This window comes from Cornus florida, unplaced genomic scaffold (genome assembly GCF_030987335.1).
Source record: "Cornus florida cultivar Cherokee Brave unplaced genomic scaffold, ASM3098733v1 CherokeeBrave_3.0.0_Hap2_Chr04, whole genome shotgun sequence".
Lineage (NCBI taxonomy): Eukaryota > Viridiplantae > Streptophyta > Magnoliopsida > Cornales > Cornaceae > Cornus > Cornus florida.
This window is the reverse complement of record NW_026775574.1, coordinates 78,026,746-78,037,182: the sequence shown is the minus strand read 5'-3', so window position 1 is coordinate 78,037,182 and position 10,437 is coordinate 78,026,746.

Genomic DNA, 10,437 nt, shown 5'->3' with positions numbered 1-10,437 from the left:
CCCAACGTTTGGATTGGAACTTTCCTACATGATTGTTGGAAAGGTTCTTCTCTATAGAGAGAGAGAGATTACCATCACCCTATTTTTAAATGTATTTTCTCTTGTTTTTGTAGACCAACCAATTTGGTTTTTTCTTTTCATACCCTTTTAGGTATATAATTTGCTGTATATCCATTATCTTCGTCACAAGAAAAAAAGAATTTGCAAGCTTCCTCTTGACATGAGCTATAAATGTTTGTTTTCTCTTTATTTTCTAAATTTTATGGCAATTCATATTCAACTCTTTAATATTTTCCGGAAAAATGTGTATCTCCTCAATTTAGTTCTAAGAAATACACTTCCAGTTCCAGTGATAAATATGCAAATAATCAATTTCACCAGTGACCTTGATAACTGAAATAAAGATACAATGCCAAAGGTTTTGGTGAATCTTCGAGAACTCACAGATATTAATTACACGTGTGGTTTCACTATCTATAAAATAGATAGTGACTTTATCCGATCTAGGTAAAAGCATAATTCAAATTAGACTTGCTGAATCTCTTGTTGTGAATCTAATGTAAGGCCACAAGAGAATTATTTATTTATTTATTTATTTTATTTATCAGACAGAGATTCAACGAGCATACTTTTTGTGGTAAAAGCAATCTCGTTTGGTTTCCATTGTCTGGTTACTTCGACTGTAATGAAAGGCATCTGAAGCGTCATCCTTGTACTGAAACAAATGTGACCTCTAGATATACCTGCAGCTGAGGTGATGGGTTGGGGATGGTTATCCGGCCACAAGCAATCGTGGACTACATTTTAGGGTCACTTCGCTCAGTAGGGTTGTTTCTTGATGGGCTGATCACCTACTCTGTCTGGCCCTTTTTTATTCTGTGCGTTATGTCTGGCCAAAAGTGTTGGGCTTGTTGCTTTTTCTATTGGAGCATTGTGTCTCGTTACGAGGGGGGGACTACTAAGGTGCTAAGAACGGAGGCCTTAGTCATGCCTCTTTCACCTTTTGCATCGTCGTGTCTTGGTGGAGCGAGTGCCCATTTTAGGTACCAGCAACACTAACGGGCACTCGGGAGATAAGATTATGATTCAAAGCTATTTGCTTGTGCACGTTGATGGATAATTTCGTATTTCCAAAGGGTGTTATTGTAAGTGAAAAAAGAGATAATTGCGGAGAAAAAAAGTGAATTGAGTTTGTGAGAAAAAGTGTATAATCAAAATTTGAAGTAAAGATAATCGTTCTTCGCTGGTGGATGTAGGTAATTTGTCGAACCACGTAAATTGAGATTATTATTTTGTTGGATCTCTCCCGCTGATTGTAATTAATTTAGCATGGTGAGATAAAAAAATAATAATAATAAAATAAAATAAAATTGAGAATAACGTTGTACTGATTATTTTATGGACAATACTTGTCTACTCACCAGTGAGCAGAAAGTTCATACTTACCCGTGGCGCAAAAATGATGTGGCAAGTGTTCGTAAAATAGAAAATAATAAAAATTAAAAAAATTGAATGCTTATCGGGTCAACCCAAAATGATGCAAATCAAATCATAATTTAACTTTCTCTCCCTCTCTTTCTCTCTCTCAAACTACTCTGCTTAAATCCTAATCTGCTAATATAAGAAGTTTTGACTTTTATCTTTTATGGTTTAATGTGTAATCCTTACATATACTTATCAATTGTTTTTATTTAAAGTACACCCAATTATATAAAATCTGATTCACATGGTTTAATAGATGTTTAGTTAATTGCATGATATATTTTTATTACTTATTTCTTGTCTTCTTTTTTCTTTTAGCGGATAACAAATATCCATGTATCATAACATTTATAGTTTTTTTTTTTGTTCGTCATCCAGAACTTGTTTGTATCTTGCAATATTATTTTATTTAAGAATTTTAGCTTGAAATATTTCTTCTCTGACTAAATCTTTTCTCATTCACTCTCTGGACAAAAAGAAAAAACCGAAGTAACATGAGAAGAGAGAGAGAGGGAGGGGGATTTGGATCATATTGGGTTTAATCCAGATAACTTCTCAAATTTTTTAATTTTTATTAGGAGAGATATATATTTTATTAATTTTACGCCACATTAAGATAAATATGAGCTTTCTACCTGTGAGTAGATTGCCCTTATTTTATTAGCGGGCATCCGATTTGAAGCTATCATCTCGTACTGATGGTAAAAATTTAAGGAATGAAAAACAATTGAATAGAATAGTTGTCAGGGGAAAGAAAAGTCATGATAACAAATAAATAAAAGAAAGAAAAGTCAGTGACAGAGAGGGAGGTTGCTAATAGCCGCCGTCAACTTTCTATCCAACCAACTGGCAAATTTCTTACTAATTCTCATCTTCAACTTAAAATAAAATAAAATAAAATAAAATAATGGTTAGTAAAATTGATTGCAAAGTTGAAGGACAGTGTAGGGCCAAAAGATGATAATGGCACCAACGAACCAAACTTAAATTGTGTGATATTCGAATTTTCCCCTCAATTTCATATAAATATACGACAGATTCATACTCTTGCTTTAAGCTGATTTTTCTCCTCTTTTTATTTACTTTCATATTGAGAGATTGGAGAGTTTGGCTGAGTGCAGTAATTTTTTAACAAAATTCATAACTGTATGTCAATACCATTTATTTTTATTTTCTTCCTTTTTATTCTCTTTTTTTTTTTTTTTTTGTTCTTTTCACAAAATTCGTGTTCTTGTAATTTTATTGTCAAGACAATTAGGACTTTATTTATCAATGAGGTGAAATTAAAGATTCAAAGAAATTCCAAATTAGTTCTTAAAAATCATATAAAAAAAATTCTAACAAAACTCAAAGTATAAAACATAAAAGAAAAATTAAAAATAAAATTCCATTCCCATCACCATCCAAATTAAATCTTATTAATCGCATAGAAAAAAACAAAAAAAAAATCTAAACTTAAACTCAAAGCGTAAAACAAAAAAGAAAAATAAAAGAAACAAATTACTATTTCCATTACCATTAGCATTAAAGGAGTTTAAAGGTTCATGAAGTTTTAATTGTTATTCAATGTTTTCCATACTAACAAGATGATTGAGTTACTTCGTTCAATTTTATTATTTCTTTAGTTGTGAGATCTTTTATTATTATTTACAAAGAACAATATCAAATCCTACTAAGACAGAGAAGAGAAAGTTAATACAAAGTATAGAAAGAGTTGAAAGAGATGAAAAGCAAGAGAAAAAGATGGGTTAACAAAAAAAATACAAAAACGTTAATTAAAAAATGGAATGACAAAAAGATTTTATCATAATTGAAAAGGATAGTTGTGATATTTGAAAAAAAATAATTATTAAATTGTAAGGTTAGATTTAAATTGTAATTATTAGGACCAGCTGTAATCCCTCACACTTGTGATTGCTTCACACATAGGACGGAGAACGCACATCGTTCATCTTGTGCTTGTTGATTGATAATTTGGTATTGTGAAAGGGTGTTATTGTAACTTGAGATGAAAGATAATGTGACAGAGGGATGCTGGGTCAACATGGGTGTGCTCTCGGAATTCCAAACCCATCTATTTCCGCCTACATAAATTTGGTCCCCATCCATTTATTTCCACTAACACAAGTTGGTCCCAATCCATCTATTTTCACTGGCACAAGTTGATGATATTAGTCCAGTCTAAAGCAATTTTCCAAACAATTCGAAACACTGATTGTCCTTAGCAATGTTAATTAAGCTACATATTTTGTAACTTCAAGCCCTAACCAACTTATCAGGTCCAACTTTATATCTAACCAACTGGCAAATTTCGTAACTTGTTGCAAAAAACAAGTATGTATTAAGACAGATACGGCCATTTGATGATTGTAACATTGCAGGACAGTGTAGGCCCCAAAAGATGATAATGCACTAAAGGACTAGACTTAATTGTGTGGTATTCAATTTTTTGCCTCAATTTCATTTTTCATCAATCATTTAAATATATGACAGGTTCATACTCTTGCTTTAAACTGCTAAATTTTCTCCTTTTTTAATTAACTATATACTGAGTTTGGCAATTGAAATCTATTGTCTGTTTATTGTGTACTATTGTCAAGAGAAAAGAATAGCCAGTGTCAAAAAATAATATCCAACCACCAACCAATATCAGGATCCTCTATTGTAACTAATCCTTTTTGCACGGTGCGAAATTTTTTTTAACACACTTCAATTTATTTCTAACACATTTATTTTACATTTCAACAATTTTATTCTAAATTTCAACAGATGTATTGAAATAGCGTTGAAATACGTTTTAACTTTCTTAAAATCTCTTTTAACATCATTATTTATCGTTTCAACACATTTACTCTATATATTGAAATTGTATTAAAATATAAAACAAATATGTTGAAACATGATTTAGATGTATAAAAAGACATCACAATACGTGATAGAGGACTTCCAAATGCATCTATTTCCACTCACACAAACAATATGTCCAAATGCATCTATTTCCACTCACACAAGCAATTTGTCCAAACAATTCAAGGCAGATTAATGCAGTTCATTCAAGATTGTCCTAAGCATTGTTAACGTATAGAGGACCCACTTTTTGCTTTTGAGATTCACTGATTCAATCTACCTGCATAATTATTGCACACCTATATAATTTTAACATTTGTTTTGTGTAACATTACAGTAAAAAAATAACCTCGTGAGGTTGATCAAGTAAAAAAATATTTAGTGGACCAATCACGTCTTAGAACAAAAAATAAAAAAGAAATAAAAAAATACAATTAAAGATAATTACCCCTTGAATGTTGCATTATGACATTTCAACCCCAACTACATTGTAGAAAACTGCCCATGATGAGACGCCCTTGATAAATCATTTACTCCATTTTTTAGCTCAGCGAAAGCTAAAGCCTTTTCCTAATACACAAGCACAAATTTTAAGCTGAAGATACAATTTTTACTACCGTTTTAGTTTTAGATTCTAGAAAATGATCAAAATTTTCAAACTTTTAAGCTGAAGATACAATTTTTACTACCGTTTCAGTTTTAGATTCTAAAAAATGATCAAAATTTTCAAACATGTATTTGAAAAGGCTGAATTTATTCCGTTGCATGGAATTGAAATTAAAATTAGGATTAATAAAATTTGAGAAAAATAATTAAGAAAATTGAAAAGTTATCATGTACATGTTAAGTGATAGTAAAAATTTAAGGGATGAAAAACAATTCAATAAAATAATTGTCCAGGGGAAAGAAAAGTCATGGAAAAAAAGAAAAAAGAAAAAGTCATTGTCCGAGAGGAAGGCTGCTAGTTGTCATCTTCAACTTTTTATCCAACCCAACTGGCAAATTTCTTACTAATTGTCATCTTCAACTTGATTGCAACGTTGAAGGACAGTGTGGGGCCCAAGAGATGATAATGGCACTAACGGACTAGACTAGACTTAAATTGTGTGGTATTTGATTTTTCTCCTCAATTTCATATTAATATATTACAGATTCATACTCTTGCTGTAAGCTGATTTTTCTCCACTTTTTATTAACTTTCATATTGCTCTGCGCCCTAACTATGTTGTTTCTCCTATTGTTTGTTATTGATGTTTCGTTTGGATAAAAAATAATAATAATAATAATAATAATAATAATAAATAACTTTCATATTGAGAGATCGGAGAGTTTGGCTATTCAAATTAAGCAGATAAGAGTGAACGGCTGAGAGTGCAGTAACTTTTCAACAAAATTCATAATTGTATAACAATACCAATTTTTTTTTTCTTTTTTTGTTCGTTTCACAAAATTCATGTTCTTATAATTTTATTTATCAACAAGGTGAAATTAAAGATTCAAAGAAATTCCAAATTAGTTCTTAAAAATCACATAAAAAAAAATTTCGAAGTATAAAACAGATAAGAAAAATTAAAAATAAATTTCCATTCGCATCACCTTCCAAATTAAATATTATTAATCGCATAGGAAATAAAAATTCTAAGCTTAAACTCAAAGCATAAAACAAAGAAGAAAAAATAAAAGAAACAAATTACCATTCCCATTACTATTAGTATCAAAGGAGTTTAAAGGTTCATGAAGTTTTAACTGTTATTCAACGTTTTCCATACTAAGAAGATGAGTTACATCGTTCAACTCTATTATTTCTTTAGTTGTGAGATCTTTTATTGTTATTTACAAAGATTAATATCAAATCCTAATAAGAGAAAGAAGAGAGAGTTTATACAAAGTATAGAAAGAGTTGAGAGAGACAGAAAGCAAGAGAAAAAGAAGGGCTAACAAAAAAAAAAAAAAATGTTAATTGAAAAAGGGGATTACAAATAGTTCTTACTATGAGATATATATTTGTAATTGGCTAATTTCAGTGTTTATAAGATACTACACTTCGAGATGATGAGAACAATGCTCTAAGAAGTTTTGAGAGGCAATGAAAACATTTAGGAAGGGTTTTGGAAGGTTCGGAAAGAGATTATACATTCTGGCCATTTTGAACTGGTTCAACAGGGCTGAACTGGTTCAACTTTTGCAGAAATTTCAAACTGTCCATCTTGAATCGGTTCAAGGGGGTTGAACCAGTTCAAGAACCAAAGTTGGCCACGCTTGAAACTTTCTGGCCTTCTTGAACTGATTCAACCCCTCTGAACCGGTTCAAGGTCTCCTGGCAGCACTTGGATTTTAGTTTCCTTTTTCTTGTTTGATTCCTTTTTGATCCCAACTTCTTTCCAAGTTCTATACACGAATTTTTCATATTTTCTAAGGGATTAAGACTTTATAAACTCTATATAAACCTTGTTAGTCTTCTAGGTTTATTCATGGCTTTAGGAAAAATCAATTCTATATTTTGAGAAAGCCTTTTAGAAAGAGAAAATTCAAAAAATCAGATTTGATTTTTCTGAATTTATTTGTGAGAGCATACACATATAATCATGAGGGATTTAGTAGTATTATTCTCTATCTCATCGAAATTGGAGTAATATTGAAGATTCAGAGATTTCGTATGCAGAGCAGGATTTAATTCTTCTACATCATGTTCAGATCTTGAAGAAAAGAAGTAAAAACGATCACACTTTGAAAGGGTTGGAGCATTCAAGGAGAGTTGTCTGATCTACTTGCTACTCTTCTACAAAGATCAAACATAAGCCTAAGGTCAAGTTGTTGTTGGACGGGGAGTCGCAAAGCTAGAGAATTGTCAGCAATTAATGTTTGGTAGAACGATAGGGTGTAAGCCATAGTCAAAGTTCGGTGTACTTTGTTTCAAACAAAGTAGATCGGTTTACTTTGGACTGAACAGTTCATGAGGTTTATCCTATGCAAACAGTTGATGTATTTTATTAACTGGGGTTTCCTCGCTAAAAATCCTGGTGTAATCTCTTTAAACTTTTACTTGTTTTACTTTACATAAATTTGTGATTGTAGATGTTTAAATTGATTATATAATTTAATCAATCATAAATTGAGCAAGTTGACCTAATAATCAGATCTAGGTCACTAAAAGAGTTAATTACAATTAAAATCAACTAACAGTTTTCGCACCCCACGTAACTCTATTTTCACATATTAGTATCAAAGCGGGTTACTCGATATATAGAATAGATCATATTTGTTGATTTTTATTTCATCATGTCTGAAAATTCATCTTTTATTAATGTGTTGCCTTTACTTCCTTTTTTTTATTCTGTCACAAGCATGCAAATTGAGTGGTCCAAGTTAAAAAAGGATTTTAAAAATTTGTTAGAGAAATTGAATCTTGCTGAACTTGATAGAGATATTTATAAGTTAGAAGTTTCTGTCTCTATTAAGAATTTGGAAGAAATTGGCCATAAGAATTTGAATCTTCTTTATAAAATTGATTTTCTGAAAAATGAGCTTAAGAAGGTAAATTTGTTTAATAAATCACTAGAATTTAAAATTGATAATTTGAGTAGTGAATTTGTTAAATCAAAACATTCTTTTCAGAAAATTGATATTGACACTTGCAAAATTGATAAGTTGAAATGAGTGGTTGAAAATAATAATCATAACAAAGAATTAGCTTCAACTTCAAAGGATTTGTATTTTCAAAAATCGAAAGATATTTTTGTGAAAGTTGAAACCAAACCTTATGTTATTTCTAGTTCTCCTAGACTTATTTCAACATGTCATTTTTGTGGTGAAAAAAAACATATCAAGTATAAGTGTCAGAAAAAATAAATAAAAAAAAAAAAAAAAAATTTGAACTAGAAAAGAAATTGAAAAATCTGAAGAGTTCAAATTTGAGGAAAAAATTAGTTTAAAGATGAAAATTAGTTTAATAGAACAGTTGGCTTTGTCATTGTGTACTTTGTCAAGGGGAAAGAAAAACACGCCTCAAAAAGTGATATCTAGATCCTCTATTGTAACCCATTCCTGTTTCACGGTGCTGTAAATTTTTTTTAACACACTTCAATCAATTTTTAATACATTTGTTTTACATTTCAACAACTTTTTTTTTCTAGATTTCAGCAAATGTTTGATGTGTTGAAATACTTTTTAAATTTCTTAAAATCTATTTTCAACATCATTATTTCTAATTTTAACATATTTATTTTATATATTGATATTGTGTTAAAATATAAAACAAATATGTTGAACTATGATTTAAGTGTATAAAAAAGTGTCACAACAAGGTGCTGGGTTTGTGGCTCAAAATTGCATAAATTAGTTTCCTTTCCTTTCCCGTTTTGGAAGATTGAAATTTGTGAAAGAAATTATGTCTCATTATGTTTCTATTTTAGAATTGAGATTGATTTGGTAACTCCTTACAAGAGGTATAATTATTGTCCAATAAGGAATTGGGTTTTAAAGACTATAAATAAAGATAGGTTTGAGTAGAGAGGCAGAGTGAAAAACGAGATAATTGTAGAGAGAAAAATTGAGTTGAGTTTGTGAGAAAAGAAAAAAGTTTATATTCAAAATTCGAAGCAAAGATAGTTGTTCTTAGCCCGTAGATGTAGGCAATTTGCCGAACCACGTAAATTGAAATTATTATTTTGTTGGATCTCTCCCGTTGATTGTAATTAATTTAGCATGGTGAGATAAAAAAAATAATTAAAAAAAAAAAAAAATTGAGAATAACGTTGTACTGATTATTTTATGAATAATACTTACTTACTCACCGGTGAAAAGAAAGTTCATATTTACCCGTGACGTAAAAATGATGTGGCAACGTAAAATAAAAAATAATAAAAATTAAAAAAATTGAATGCTTACCGAGTCAACCCAAAATGATGCAAATCAAATCCTAATTTAACTCTCTCTCCCTCTCTTTCTCTCTCTCAAACTACTCCGCTAAAATGCTAAAATCCTAATCTGCCAATATAAGAAGTTTTGACTTTTATCTTTTATGATTTAATGTGTAATTCTTACATATATTTATCATTTATTTTTATTTAAAGTACACCCAATTATATAAAATCTGATTCACATGGTTTAATTGATGTTTGTTAATTGCATGATAGATTTTTATTACTCATTTCTTGTCTTCTTTTTCTTTTGGTGGATAACAAATATCTATATATCATTACATTTATAGTTCTTCTTTTTATTCTCATTCAGAGCTTGTTTGTATCATGTAATATTATTTTATTTAAAAATTTTAGCTTAAAATGTTTTTTTTCGACTATATCTCTTTTCATTCACTCTCTGAACAAAAAGAAAAAACCGAAGTAACATGAGAGAGAGGGGGGAGAATTAGATTTAGATTATAATGGGTTTAATTCAGATAATCTTTTAAATTTTTTAATTTTTATTAATAGAGACATATATTTTATTAATTTTACACCAGATCAAGGTAAGAATGAATGTAAATAGACAAATATTATTCTTATTTTATTAGTGGGCATCCGATTTGAAGCTACTGACTGTAAAAATTTAACGGATGAAAAACAATTGAATAGAATTGTTGTCAAGGGGAAAGAAAAGTCATAAAAAAAAAAATAAATAAATAAATAAAAAGAAGGAAGAAGTCAGTGTCAGGCTGCTAATTGTCTTCTTCAACTTTCTATCCAACCAAGTGGCAAATTTCTTACTAAGTGCCATCTTCAACTTGAAATAAATAAAATAAATGGTTAGTAAAATTGATTGCAACGTTGAAGGACAAAAGATGACAACGCCACCATGGACCGTACTTAAATTGTGTGGTATTCGAATTTTTTCCTCAATTTCATATAAATATATGATAGATTCATACTCTTGCTTTAAGCTGATTTTTCTCCCCTTTTTATTTACGTTCATATTGAGAGATTGGAGAGTTTGGCCGAGTGCAGTAACGTTTTAACAAAATTCAAAATTGTATATCAATACCATTTGTTTTTATTTTCTTCCTTTTCTTTTTTTTTTTTGTTCTTTTCACAAAATTCATGTTCTTGTAATTTTATTGTCAAATCAATTAGGACTTCATTTATCAATGAGGTGAAATTAAAGATTCAAAGA